The 14,447-nt window shown below is 42.5% G+C and overlaps 1 protein-coding gene across 5 annotated transcripts in view; it reads left to right on the forward strand.

Moving 5' to 3' along the window:
* ANKS1B (ankyrin repeat and sterile alpha motif domain containing 1B) overlaps positions 1-14,447 on the forward strand; it is a 1,331,756-nt gene that overhangs the window by 121,032 nt on the left and 1,196,277 nt on the right. The gene's annotated exons all lie outside the window — the stretch shown is intronic.

Here is a 14,447-nt window from a genome sequence, read left to right on the forward strand (position 1 = left end):
CTTATTGTTATCCCTAGGGTATTATGATGCACACAGTTAAATACTTTCACATGTTGGTAAAACACAAGTAAACCTATTTCTGGTATTCTCTGCTTTCATCCAAGATCCGTCTGATGTCTCCAGTGATATCCCTTGTTTCTTCAAACTAGTTTGATTTTCTGTTAGAAGATCATAATCTCCTTTCAACTTGTGAAGGGGTGGAGTCTAGCCTGTCAATCAGGTTGCAGTTTGATGACCTTATTTGAAGGTGCAAAGGAGATAAATAGCTCACTGGAGGGTAGACACACTCTCTGCTTCATCTTTCTGCTGACAAGCCACATGGAGCTACACGGATGCAGCCAGAACCCTGGAATTAGAGACCCACACCAGCACTGAGATGCTTCCACCACCACTGTATCCACAAGACTTTCCACACACTGGCTGGTGATCTTCTTGCATTCAGCATCATTGCTTGGCTGTGTGAGTCTAAAGAGGAATTTATGGACTAGTATTGACATATGGGGTAATATTGGATTTATGGATTTGATCTGCACTGGGCTGGCATGTTTTCCAAATGTTCAATTGTTCTCTCACATATACATATATGTGCATCTGGATTTGATTCTCTAGACAACCCAGACTAACATATGTCCTGTTGATGAACTGCTGCAACTGATTTTTGCTTTGTTTTTCATATAGTTACTGTATATACTCAATATAAGCCGACTCGAATATCAGCTGAGGCACCTAATTTTACCACAAAAACTTCATTAAAATGTGTTAAAAACTTGGCTCATACTCGAGTCTATACGGTAATTTTTAAGAAAGGTATACAGTCTGGGCCAGATTAATTAAAAATAAATTTCTTAAGTGTGACTTGGATGAGAATTGACAGAACAGATGATGCATTTCACATTCAACAATTGGTGCCTATTCATGCTGATGCCCTCATTCGTGTATCATCTGTTCCCCCCTTTCTGTGTTGCCTGTTTCCATTCTTCCCTCTTTCCTCAGCTTCTGTTCTTGGGTAAATGGTGTCGGCTCAACCTTAAATCATTCATCATTGTACCACAGGGAAGAGTTCACTTCCAGACCTAGAGAGTGACTAAGGGTCACAGCCCTGGGGCCTCCCCAATTTCTAGATGACCAATAAGCATGATCACTTCATAATTTTGAGTTCTTTTCCACATTTTTACTCCACTCTGTAATGTGACCCCTTTCGGAGTAGTCGGCACGGGCACCATTGAGCGCATGGAGTTTCCGGGCTTTTTCTTCAAGGTCGACAATCTTTCCTCTCTTGACTTGTCTTTGAAGTTTTCTTGGCCTTCCAGAAAATGCTAACCCATCTGAAAACTGTCGTCTTATGGTAGGTAGCATGCTTGTATATTTGTAGCAAAACTTTGATGACTTTGCTAGAGTCCACTTGAATTTTGTCAATAATTTGAGCTTAGTTCTGACATCAGAGACTAAGTTTAGTGTGTCACCGAGAGAACTTGTGTGTAGCCATTGACTGGTTGAAGAGCCATGTTTAAAAATGTTTGTTTTCCTTGGAATAGATTTATGTATTTTGACCTGGAATCTTAGTAGCAATACTTTTAGATGTATTCTTTTAAGTGGAGGATTTAAATCCAGGCAGTATCTCCTAGTGTATGCTGTAAGCAACTACACCATATCACCCAAATGTGGAAGGCCAGCAATAAAATAGCCATGCCTAAACCATTAGTTGGGGCCTCAAATCCATGCATCAGCTCCACAGGAAAAATGACCCAGCAATCTACTCTCATAGAAATTACAGGCTTGGAAACGCTACAGGGAAGTTCTACACTGCTCAGTCAGACCTTAGGAAGGCAGAGTCCACGTGATGACGTACATCAACAATGAAACTGATGGTATGATTGTTGATGCGGTCTGCTATTGGTGGATAGAGTTTTGCTGTGGAGCTTTTCATATAGATGAATGGTCTTAACTTTTGAATTCATCACAGAGGCTTCCCTGTCTCAAACTGGAAGGAAACCATTGTATCCCTTGTCTGAATCACTTAAAGATACAAACAACCCAGAAACCAGGGCCACAAAGGCCATCGTTAATAAACCCAGTGGATACGTCTAACTTCCGTACACAGTATAAGAAGATAAGACACACACGTGTACAAATGTGCTTGATACAATTGATGTATGGATTGTTATAAGAGCCCCCAATAAAATGATTTATATAAATGACACATATGGAGGAATTATAGACAGTTTAGCAGTGAGAATATCAAATTGAGCCATCTACAGAGAGACATACCAATGATAAGCAAACTGATTCATCCAGCAGGACCTGAGAAAGGCTCAGAGGTCAGAGGCACTAGGTAGTCTAGAACGTGGAGTGAGAATTTGAGATTGCATGGGTCAGATGCAAACAGTGGGATGTTTGAAATTAATTGTCTTTCCTGGTCCCACAACTGATGTTAACAATGACCATGCTCCCATCTCTGCAGCACAGAGAACTATGAAGACATGAACCTGAACCTGGTGAAGTGGAGGGTCTGACTGAGGGAAACAACTGTGAAGACATGAACCTGAACCTGGTGAAGTGGAGGGTCTGACTGAGGGAAACATCTATGAAGACATGAACCTGAACCTGGTGCAGTGGAGGGTCTGACTGAGGGAACAACTCTGAAGACATGAACCTGAACCTGGTGAAGTGGAGGGTCTGACTGAGGGAAACAACTGTGAAGACATGAACCTGAACCTGGTGAAGTGGAAGGTCTGACTGAGGGAAACAACTGTGAAGACATGAACCTGAACCTGGTGAAGTGGAGGGTCTGACTGAGGGAAACAACTATGAAGACATGGACCTGAACCTGGTGAAGTGGAGGGTCTGACTGAGGGAAACAACTGTGAAGACATGAACCTGAACCTGGTGAAGTGGAGGGTCTGACTGAGGGAAACAACTGTGAAGACATGAACCTGAACCTGGTGAAGTGGAGGGTCTGACTGAGGGAAACAACTGTGAAGACATGAACCTGAACCTGGTGAGGTGGAGGGTCTGACTGAGGGAAACAACTGTGAAGACATGAACCTGAACCTGGTGAAGTGGAAGGTCTGACTGAGGGAAACAACTGTGAAGACATGAACCTGAACCTGGTGAAGTGGAGGGTCTGACTGAGGGAAACAACTGTGAAGACATGAACCTGAACCTGGTGAAGTGGAGGGTCTGACTGAGGGAAACAACTGTGAAGACATGAACCTGAACCTGGTGAAGTGGAGGGTCTGACTGAGGGAAACAACTATGAAGACATGAACCTGAACCTGGTGAAGTGGAGGGTCGGACTGAGGGAAACATGAGTGAAAGTCTGCATATTAAATGGTTATCCGTCCAGTGCTATTCTTATGCTTAACTCTCCAAGAGTTAGTCTCAGAAACCCGAAGGAGCAGTTCTGCCCTGCCCCAACGGGTTGCTGTGTGTCCGAATTGACTCGATGGCAGTGGTTTGGTTTGGGTTTTAGAGCTATTGATATGTGCAGGAAAACTTAGCAATATGCTAAATAAAAGAATAATATGCGTGCAAACCAAACAGTAGAGAAAACAAAGATTACGAGAAAGACATGTATGTATCGTATAATACTTCCATCATCAGTAAGCAACGTTTACGTAGTCATTACAACAAGAGTAGCAATAATGGTCTTCCTCAAATTGTGTGCTAACCATCCTGAGGCTGGGAGTGGGGAGAAGAGAAGTGGTGGAAACCAGGAATTCCCACACCCTGCTGGGTTGCAATAACTCTGAATATCCGTGTGACTTGAAGATGTGGGCTTCAATGCTGGAAGCAGTAGCTAAAGGAGCTTAGGTGCGGTTCATTCTGGGGATGGGAAAGCCTTGGTGGTGGTGGTGCTGGTGGGTGTGGAGCAGGTGAAGGTTGCCTGGGGCAGCTGTGTTTTAAGTCTTTAGCCCTGTTTGACTATGGGAATGCATTGCTTCCCTAAAAACATCCAAGGAAAAGAAAGCTCTGAATTCAAGGGCCATGTGATTTTCCTTCTGGATTTGTTTGTGTGCTTATTGCCTTTCTGAGACTATCAGCTCTTTCAGAGTTGAGGGCGAGGGATGCTTTCCATTTTTGCCCCTCTGCAGCATTTGGCCCAGTGCCTGACCATAGTGGATACTAAGTGATGGTTGAATAAAGGAATTTTACAGTTAGACAGTATTAAAGGTGGGTAGGTAAGGAGCCCTGCCTGGCTGTGCTGTTGGGTACCTATTGGACTGAAAAGTCAATGGTTCGAACTCACCAATTGCTTCTAGGGAGGAAGATGAGCCTGTCTGCTCTTGGACAGATTTACAGCCTTGGAAACTCTGTAGAGTCACGATTGACTTGATGGCAGTGGGTTTTCAGTTTAGATGTGGCTGGTAATCAGATTGGCCACTGCTTTTTTTCTCCTATTTAAGAAAATGTATGTGATGAGCTTCAAAGTTTCTAACAATTTTAAATGGATAAACTTTTCTTTATAATGACTCTGACATTAAAACTTAAACAATCCACGTATGGTGTCTCAGTCTGGATTCTCAGAAAATGCAAAACCTGTGAAGTATATGCAGATATCCATACTGAGAATTTTCTTTTAAGGAAATGGCTCACGCAATTCTGAAACCACGACTCATTCAGTTGTGGAGCTGACAGGTGCCAGATCCAGGCACACAGCACGCCGACACCTTTTCTGGCTTCGCGTGGTTCAACTCAAAGTCTTCAAGTCGAGTGGCAGACCGGAAGCCTCAGCCACCTCACAGGGATGCAGCGCTGGTGAATCCAAAAGCTGCAGTTCACGTGACAGCCTGGAGACCTGTGGGCTTCATCCCAAGAACTGGAGATCCGATGAGGAGGGAATTGCAGGATTGAGAAAGAGAGAGGATCTGAGGGAAAAAGGGAGGGCAGGAAAGCAGAACAGAAGGATAGAGGGAAACAGGGAGAGAGAGAGAGTTTCTGTAGAATGTTCATCCACATATAATATTGGGTATGCACCCCACCCTTAAGGAAATTCTCCTTCCAACTAATTGAATGTCACCTAGCCATGTTAACACAGACCATTGATCATTATATACGGCAAGGCTACTCCCTATGTTTATAGCCTCTCTAGCACTTGCCACAATTTGTTTTCTGTCTTCCCTGTTAGCTTTCATAGGGTTAAGATACATCTCTCCGATCCAACTTCATTTCTTAGAGCTTGTTAGAATGCCGCTCTAGGCAGCAACACTCAGAAAACATTTGTTCACTGAAGAATTGGGTAATTTTATGAATACTCTCCAAGATCCAGTTGTTTCAGATATTTCAGGGGACACAATAAATCCAGTGACTAAGATTTGCATATGGTCCTTGTCAGCTGTTGCGTAACATCCCTTCTGTTGGCATCCATATTTAGTTGTCTGTTTCCTGTCTATGCAGGGCCATTTCACTCCATTTACTTATTTCTTTCATAAGGACTTTTTGCGTCATCCCTTCTTCTAAATCTCAACATTGAAGTATATGAGCATTGTTGGCTTACATCTGACTTTCCCAAGTGGGTACAGAGTTTTTTTTGTTGTTTGATAAAGCGTGTTCTACATTTTAATGAGTCAGATCTAAATTATTTGTATTTACAAACCAGTTTTCCCTAAATACCTGAAGTTAAAAAATTATGAAATGGTATTAAATGTTTAATGAAATCCCAAACATCACTAATTTTATTTCTCTCTGCCTAGAAGTTTTTTATTCCCCTGGAGGTTATCTAAATTCCAAAGTGGTGGTATCATTCCACATTATGCAGAAACTTCAAGTAATTTATCTGCCTCTATTTTTGTCTATTTGAAATTCTGGTGACATAGCTTCCAGCAGCAGAGCAACACACAAGCCCCCGTAGTATGATAAATTGACAGATGAGTAGTAGTATTTAAAATACCATCTGGGTCATGTCACCCTTGTGAACAGGCTTGAGTAGACCTTTCAAATTAACACCAGTCTAGAAAGAAGGAATTGATGGGCCATTCCTGAGGGGTTAGCCACTGAAAACTTCAGGAATAGCAGGAGAATGTTGTCAGTTATAGTCTCAGGAGATGAGCCCCTTTCAGTTGGAAGGGACTTCAGGTATCATTGGGAAAGAGATAGTTCCTCAAAGGATAGTCTACCCTAGTGACATCAATTGAGTAAACCTTTCAGAACTTTCATTTGCTCGTAGAGCACAATTCAGAATGAGAAGAAGCAGTGGAAAACATCCGTTCATACCCAAATGTGTTATATATAATATTATGAATCTAGGAAGATTGGAAGTCATACAAAATGAGACTCCTGAAAACATCATGGCTTGGGTCAGGTGCACCTTAGCTATTGAGGGTACCTTTTTGCTTTTGAACACTTTAGAGAGATCTGTGCTTCTGGGAATAGTGATCATTGATTCAAGTAAAATGAAATCCTTTACAATCCCAATCTTGTCTCTGTCTTTCATGATGCTTATTTGTCCAGCGGTGAGGATTTTTGTGTGTGTGAATGCTAAGATGAAATCCATGCATACGCTGTAGCCTTTGAGAACAATTAGCAAGAATTTCAAGTTCTTTTCACTTCCATCCAACAGGGTGGTAGCATCTGCATATCACAGGCTGTTAACGAGTCTTCCTCCAGTTCTGATGCATGCTCTTCTCCAGAGTCTGTCTTTAAGGTTTCTGTACTCAACATGCAGATTGAATAAGCATGATTAAATGATACAACCCCACCGTACACTTTTCCTGATTTTAAACTACACAGCATCTCATTGTTATATTCAAATGACCACCTTCGGTCTTTGCACGGATTTTGCATGAGCATAATGAAGGGTTCTGGAATGCCCATTCTCCTCAATGCTCTCCACAATTTGTTCTGATCCACATAGTTGAATGCTGTGCATAGTCAATAAAACACAGGTAAACATCTTTCTGATATTTGTTGCCTTTACTCAAGATCCATCTGATACCTTGTTCCATAACATTTTTAGGGTTCTTGATTATCTGGCAGTTCCCTGTTGACTTACTGATGCAACTAGTTTTGAATGATCCCTAGCAGAGTTTTACTTGCATGGGACATTACTGATATTGTTGAATACCATCTGTATTATGTTTGACAAATGGGTAGAGATATGAATCTTTTCCAGTCAGTTGGTCAGGTCCTCCACATTTCTTGCCACAGACAGGCGAGCGCTATCAGTGTTGGTCTCATTTGTTAAAACATTTCCATTTGTATTCTATCCGTTTGGGGAGCCTTCTTTTCCACAATTGCCTTCAGTGCAACTTAAACTCTTGAGGATATGCTGCATCTTAAAAGCTTGCACTCTGACCACTTCTTGTTGGAATAGACCGTGACCCTGTATTCTTTCCGTCTTCTTTTGATGTTTCCTGTGTCATTACATAATTTGTTGACAGACCCTTTCCAGATTGCAATGTGATGCCTGCCTTTTTTACGGAGTTCTTTCAGCTCGAGAAATGCAGAGCCTACTTGGCTTTTCTAGCTGTCCTTTGAAATCTTCTTTTTTTATTTTATTTCTTTTTTTTTTCCTAACCCTAACCCCCTTTGAAATCTTCTATCCAGCTTTTTTGTTTTATAATTTCTTTCTTCCTTTTAACTATGTTATATTTAAAAATATGTTTGATTATTTACTCATATTCAGTTTGGTTTTTCCTCCTGTCTCTTGAATAAAAATGATCTAGCACTGATACCCTTGATGGCCCCCGCTGCGCCTCTGGTCTTCAGTACTTGAAGTCAAGTCTTCCGGTCTATTTTTGAGATGGTTTCTAAAATAAGATGGGACATACTCAAGGCCAATGGGATACACCCTTTACATTTTGGGGGAAGATACTAGAATCAGGGCCAAATGTGTCAAAAATGCTAAGTAACAGAAAATAATTGACCATTTCAACCCAAATATTACATATGTGTTTAGGACATCCAATGGACAAATAAATTTAGCTAACCTCAAATCAGTAAATTTTGGTCCAGATATGAAGCCAATGAATAAAGTTTAGCAATAGGGTAAAGAGTCATGAATCAATAGGAAGAAAATGAATCCTTCTAAAAAATGTGAAACCCAAAAGTATTTCCAATAAGTTATATGTAATCAATAAACATAAATGTGCTAGCTTCATTTGTAATGCAACTATTGAAAAATTAGTACATCTAGTTTCATTTTTAGCTTTAATTAGTAAGGTAGCTTAATTTTAAAGTATTTCTGTTTTCCAATTAGAAAGACCAGGCACAAAGAGAGGCAAAATGGTTTCAACTTTATAACAAGAGTTTATAACAGAAACAAACTTGAGATAGGTAAGCAGAAAAAGAGGCTATTGGGTTCTTCACAGAATTAAGGGAAGGACTAGCGACCAGGCCCAGGCTACCATAGAATTTAAAAAAGCAGGCTCTTGTTCATAATCTTCAGGACTACATTTCTGGGAGTTTGCCTTTCTAATCTTAAGATTTAGGTTTACATTTTGGAGAGTTTCTTACTGACAGGACATGCATTATTACTCATCCTGTTAGCAGAAGCCCTGGTAGCCTTGTTGGCTAACATTAAGCTGCTAATATCGAGGTTGGCAGTTCAGACCCACCAGCCATTCTGCAGGAGAAAAACTTAGGCTGTCTGCTCCCATAATGTTTACAGTTTCAAAACCACAGGGAGCAGTTCTATTCTGTCCTATATAGCAGCGGTTCTCAACCTCTGGGTCACGACTCCTCTGGCGGTCAAACGACCCTTTTATAGGGGTCACACGATTCATAACAGTAACAAAATTACAGTTATGAAGTAGCGACAGAAATAATTTTATGATTGGGGCGTCACGACCACATGAGGAACTGTATTAAAGGGTCGTGGCAGTAGGAAGGTTGAGAACAACTGCTATATTTGGTTTCTATGGGTTGAATTAGATTTCATGCCAGTGGGTTTTGTTATGAGGGCTGATTTATTTTCCTATCATGACTGTATGTAATTGGGAAGAGGGAATTACTCAAAATGAAATAAGGGTGATATTACAAATAGAAGAGGGAAACTGTATGCTTGGCAGCTAAATCTCCATAAATGTTGACAACAGTCCAAGTTCAAGCATAGAACCCTTCATGGTCCAGTCCATTCTGACTTGTAGCAATCCTTTAAGACAGAGCAGAACAGTCCCATCTAGTTTCCCAGGCTGTAAACCTTTATGGAAACCGCCTGCCCCATCTTCTCCTATGGAGTGCCTGGTGAGTGTGACCACGATGCCACCCCTGCTCCTTAGTTGAAGTATTGTTGTTGTTGTTGTTAGGTGTTATCAAGTTGGTTCCAACCCATAGACACTTGATGCACAATAGAATGAACACTGCCCTGTCCTGTTCTATCCCCACAATTGTTTCTATGCGTTGAGCCCCTTGTTGCAGCCTCTGTGTAAACCCATCTGGTTGAAGGGCTTCCTCTTTTTGCTGCCCTCTACTTTACCAAGCATGAGGTCCTTTTCGAGTGGAAGCATAGGTCTCAGTAAAGAACTTCTAATCTCTGGAGTTGAATAAAGACCCACATCTTCTAGGTTTGAAACCAATTTCTTCATCTTTCCACCAATTTCTACTGTTTATTTCCTTGAGCCACACTGTTACATGCAAAAATGTCTCTAGAAATATGACTTGCAACTTCCACTTGACTTCTCCATATTCATAACTCTGAGGATTCCTCAGTTCCCCTTTTCATTCTCAGGATGTCTGGGTATTGACTGTTTCTGGAATTAGAACTGGGACTGATGGTCTTGTGCACACACTGTAAACTCAATTTTCCTAAGGCCTTTTGAAAAAAATATATGAGTATTAATAAGGGTATCTAGGAATTCAGGAAGCTTATCTATATAGAAAGGATGCCAAAATATCACTGGAGACAATAATAAAAACAGCACCAGTTAAGTCAGATGTCTCTTCATAAGGTAATGTGGCAAAATGTAAATTTCCCCTTTCCCATTGAAGTAGGGTATGAAAAAATTATAATTTGGCACCGTCCCTCCACCAATAAATATACTTTGAGCATTCCTTAATTCTAGGTTTGAAAGGGGGACCAATTTTCTCTTGTCTTTTGACAACACCAGCATACCTAGGTGTCTCTGTCAGTGAGGGAGTCAGCGTCCGAAGCTGTCCACCAGCTCCGGGACATGGGTGCTTCCTGCCTGCCATGAAGCGGTTAAATTGTGGGGAAGTAGAAAAGGCCGTAGAAAAGGCCATTAGGCCAAGGGTTGAGAGAGACGGAATATGGGCTTTGTTTCAGCTCTCCCTGACAATTCCAAATTTGGAGAAGGAGATTAGAAGAAAGGATGAGTTTTCCTCCAGTGGTCTATGGGTAGGTTAGACCCATCATCACATCACGCTAGTGTCATCTGATCTTCAGCTCTGGTAAGCTCTTGATATCCAAGCATAGAGGCTTTCCTATGTGCGGCTTTCAGGCTTTTACATGTTTCATTGTATCTCCTAGTGACCCTCTGTGAGAGAGGTTACTATTCTCAATTCTAAAACACATTGTTTCAGAATCTCCCAGTCATGGGAAGAATTGAAATTCAAATCTCACCCCTTTCTGATTCTAGATCCCTGCTGTTTTCTTCCTTCAAGGAGCTTCTAATCTGAATAAAACACACGATTCGCTTTTGTTTCATACGTATGGTGTAGTCCTTACACATTGGGCTGCGGTCGGTCAGCATGGTTGACAGTTCAAAACCCCAAGTATCTCTGAGTGTCATTACAGGCTCAGAAACCCACAGGGGGCTGCGGTGAGTCAGCCTTGACTCGATGGCAGTGTGTCTGGTTTTAAGGAGTCTCAATATAGAGCCTGTCCCAGGAGAAGCAAGAAAGGAATGCTGGTGGAGCAAACAATCTGCATCAAAGGCACAAAACGTGGAGACAAACGTAAGCATGTTCATGTTCCACTCAGGATGTCGTCCAGAGGATGAAACCTGGAGTAGGTGGAAGAGTTTGTGTGAGATCGTTTGGGAACGTTAAATAGATGGTGGGTCGTGAAGCACCTTGCTGACTGGATCACAGAGGAGGAGAAGGATATTGCCAGCCCCTGGGGACAAGTGAGGAGGAGGAACAGTTTTACAGAGGTTTGGGCATGAGGGAGGAGCCATGGTGCTGTAAAGGGTGCTCCTGGAGCTGCCGACCTGCTCAGTTAAAGAAAGGTGAAGCTCTTTGCTACCATGAAGATTTGCCCCCAATAAAATGATTTAAAAAAAAAAACTAACAACAACAAAAAAGAGATTTGCCGCTTTGGAAACTCAGAGGGGCAGCTCTCTTCTGCTGTATAGGGGTGCTGTGAATCAGAATTGACTCAATCGCTGTGAGTGTGGTTCAGTTTTTGAGGACATTGAGTTAGCGTTACCAAGGAGATCATCAGCAGGACCTGGAAATGTGTGATTCCATTTTAGAGCGAGGTCAAGAATTGCTATCAAATCTGAGAGATACATAGAAAACCATCAAAAAGAAAAATAACAAACAAACAGAAAAATCACCCTTTCGTGGTCAGCTGGTATTTGAGTGCTTGGTCCAGCCCCTGGGAAGGATGGTTTCAAGCACTGATTTTGAAGGGGTTCCGATGGTCCTGTTTTCAGGAAGTGCTGGGGCAATGGACAGGTCAGGTGTTCCTCACCAGGACTGCCTGGCTCTTCTGTGCTGTCTTCATTAACGTTCTCTGTTGCACTTCTTGGAGGAGCCCTGGTGGTCTCATGATTACCTGCTGGGCTGCTACCTTTAGGGCAGCAGCTGAAAAGCATCAGTGGGAGAAGGATGAAGCATTGTGCTCAGTAAGCAGTGACCGTCGCAGAAACCACCAGGGGCAGTTCTACCCTGTCCCGTAGGGTCGCCTTGAGTGGGAATCGACGCCAAAGGCAGTGAGTTTGCTGTTTTGGTTTGGGGGTATTTTACTGATCTGGGTTCTACTATCCATTGCAATGGCCACACAGAAATCACGGGCAAAACTCAAGATTCGAGGATTAAGGAAGTTAACAAACTATAATGCTAGTGAGAAATGTTTATGACAGTTGTTTATCAGGACATCTTACAAAGTTCTTTCAGGTCCGCTAATAAACGCCCAAAGGAGCTTTTACCCTGCAGCCTTACCCTGCAGGCATTCAGCCAAGCTGTGTGGGTCAGCAAACCCAGCCCCCTGAACGAAGCGCCCAGAGACACTGCACAATGCCCCAAAGCCCTGTTTTACTTGCTCCGGGGTTTGGGAAGTCCATCACTGTGTTCCCTGCTGCGGCTCCCAGTTCTGCTGCTGCTCCTCTGATGGTGTAACTGCCATCCCGATCCGGGAGGCTCAGTGCGCAGGCATCAAGGACCCGGAGGCCCTGCTCCATTCCTGCTCCTGCTCTGGTTGGTCATGAGATCTCTCCTGCTTCTCAGAGGGCTCATTTTATACACAGCAGGGTGACATTCCAGGGAATGCTGTTTGCAGTTATTCACAGATGAATTCTCTCAGTGTCTTTCACCACTTTCTATCTAGACACGTGCAGGAAAGGGTGGTTTGTGGGAGAAGGAGCTGAAAGAATCACATTAAATAATTCACTGCCCCTGCAGTGAGGATAACCCATTCTCTGTCATACTGGTCTTTACATCTAATCTTGAAATGCTCTTACTGAATGAACTCTCTGAGGACCTTTGTTAAGAATTGATAGCACAATCCAAGGAAGAAGAATCCTATAGAATTTTTTCATGGCATCAGCTTTCCTACCTTTGCATTATCTTTCTTTTGCACCTGCCTCTGTATTGCTTGCAGTAAAAAAAAAAAAAAGACGGTGATACGGAGAGAGGGAAAAAATAGAATGTACCTAACATGTGGATATATTGAGTGGGAAGATGAAAGCATTGCAGGAGAATTATTTATTGTTCTGTATTAAAATCCTAGCAGTCTCCTCCGTTCTTTCATGGCACCATGCATCTTTGGAAGCTTGTAATGCATTCAGATTATTTAGCTGCATTAAGCACGCATAAGAAAAAGCTAAACTGTCAGCATCATACAAAACATGAGAACTGTCCTTCAGGGAAAAATAGACCCTGCATTTAAATATAACTTATAGAGGCCCATTTTTAAGTCTGAGCCCTGGTGGCATAGTGGGTTCTGTGTTTGGCTGCAATCACCCAGGTCAGTAGTTTGAAACCATCAGTCGCTCTGTGGGAGAAAGATGAGGCTCTCTACTTCCATAAAGATTTACAGTCTCAGCAACCCACAGGGGCAGTTCTATTCTGTCCTATAGAGTCGCTATAAGTTGATGGCAGTGAGTTTGACATTTTGACAGGACAGAGATGTCTGGATGAGGGAGACCAATAGCACACACAGAGCCATAATGGTGTCCAAGGAGTCTCAGCAGTGCAGCCACTTAAATGGGACCTAGAGAGCGAAGGAAATGCTCACAACATGATGATTGGCCTATGATCAGTTATCACAGTTGCAGGTGGGACCACAAAAGTGGGAACAGGATTATGATTGAAATACATATACTACTGAAGATTAGAAAAGTTTGCAAGATTGACAGTCAGGTCCTGACTCATGCCTGTCAGTCCAGGGCTCCAATTTTTATCAAGGGCATACGGAGGCAGGTCACTGAGAAGGAGGCTGCTCTTCTAGGACTGGATAGGGGGATGGTACACAGACCATGGCAAAGGTTTTCACATCGCTGGTTAAAGGCTCCCTGGTGCGATAGCGGTACTCACTGGACCGCTAACTGCAAGGTGTGTAATTTGAACCAAGGAAGAAATAGGAGGCTTTTTGCTCTCTTTTCTTGGCTCTTGTAAATACTTACAGTCTTAAATCTTCAGGGAGCATTCTACTCTGTCATGTCAAGTCACTATGAGTTGGCATTGGCTCAGTGACAGTGCCGTTTTGTATGGTCAGCGGTCAGGAAGAATCCAGTAGAGGCCGAGTCTACGTGCGATTATTCAGTGCCATTGAATCAAATCACACTCGTAGCAGCTTCATCTTCAGCAGAATGAAATACTGCCCGGTCCTGCACCATCTTCACAATGATTGTTACATCTGAGCCCTTTGTCACAGCTACCGTGTGGAGACTAAAAAGGGGATTTAGGGCTCCTACTGTCACCGGGAGCCTCCCGCAAACCTAGTGCTCGCAGTGGACGCTCTAATGAAGATCCCTCTCCGGACTTACAGACCTGCGTGGAATATAGGAGCGTCCTCACTTAGGTGACCATGTTGGGAACATTTTCTGGTCTATCTTTGTGACTTTTCTTATTGTTGATATTATGTCTATAACACAGTTGTTCTGCTAATGTTACCTTAAAAAAAAAAAAGGAAAAGGAAATCTATGTTACCTTTAAAAAAAAAAAGGAATACTAAATCCAGGGGTGAATTTCGAGTATTGGAGAGCCTTTCATATTTCTCACTCTGAAACTTCACTCTGTATTTTTAAATAAATTCGTCGACAACTACAATCCTGACCTGCCGTGTTTCCTCTCTCCGTGCGTAAGGGCATGCTCATTGAAAGCAT

This window comes from Tenrec ecaudatus, chromosome 6 (genome assembly GCF_050624435.1).
Source record: "Tenrec ecaudatus isolate mTenEca1 chromosome 6, mTenEca1.hap1, whole genome shotgun sequence".
Classification (NCBI taxonomy): Eukaryota; Metazoa; Chordata; class Mammalia; order Afrosoricida; family Tenrecidae; genus Tenrec; species Tenrec ecaudatus.